Source organism: Triticum aestivum, chromosome 3D (assembly GCF_018294505.1).
Source record: "Triticum aestivum cultivar Chinese Spring chromosome 3D, IWGSC CS RefSeq v2.1, whole genome shotgun sequence".
Lineage (NCBI taxonomy): Eukaryota > Viridiplantae > Streptophyta > Magnoliopsida > Poales > Poaceae > Triticum > Triticum aestivum.
In genome coordinates this window covers 439,392,102-439,392,774 of record NC_057802.1, presented here as the reverse complement: position 1 = coordinate 439,392,774, position 673 = coordinate 439,392,102, and positions in this window count along the sequence as shown.

The following is a 673-nucleotide window of genomic DNA, read 5'->3' as shown; positions in this document are numbered from 1 at the left end:
TAGCGTTGTCATTCTGGTCGCGAACGTGTACGTACATATATACTGGTGGATGTAGAGGCGCGCACGTGTCGTAGTAGAGGCGCGTACGTGTCGTAGTAGAGGCGCGCACGTAGCATGTACACGTACGTACAACGGCCAGGGTGCAAGAAAGAAAATATGGCCACGTATGTGTACATACGGGCGGGGTCTCGAACGCCTACTCGTGCATACGTACGGCCAGGGCTCGTGTACAAGGCTGGGTCGGAACGGACAAACAGCGTCGTCGTCGTGTTCATGGGGAGGCAACGGAATGCGTCGTGTTCATGGGGAGGCAACGGAATGCGTCGTGTTCATGGGGAGGCAATGGAATGCGTCGTGTTCATCGGGAGGCAACGGAACGCGTGGGAGCCAACCGGCTGGGTCGGAACGGAATGCGTGGTCGTGTTCATCAGGAGGGCTTGGACGGAACAGGCGATGGAAACGAGGCCTGGCGTACCGCAAAACGAAGGAAACGGACCTCCTACGGTCGAAACGGAGGTCCTATTGATTAGGAGGGGTGTGGCGTACCGCAAAACAGAGGAAACGGACCTCCTACGGTCGAAACGGGGGTCCTGTTGATCGGGAGGGGTGTGGCGTACCGCAAAACGGAGGAAACGGACCTCCTACGGTCGAAACGGGGGTCCTGTTGATCGGG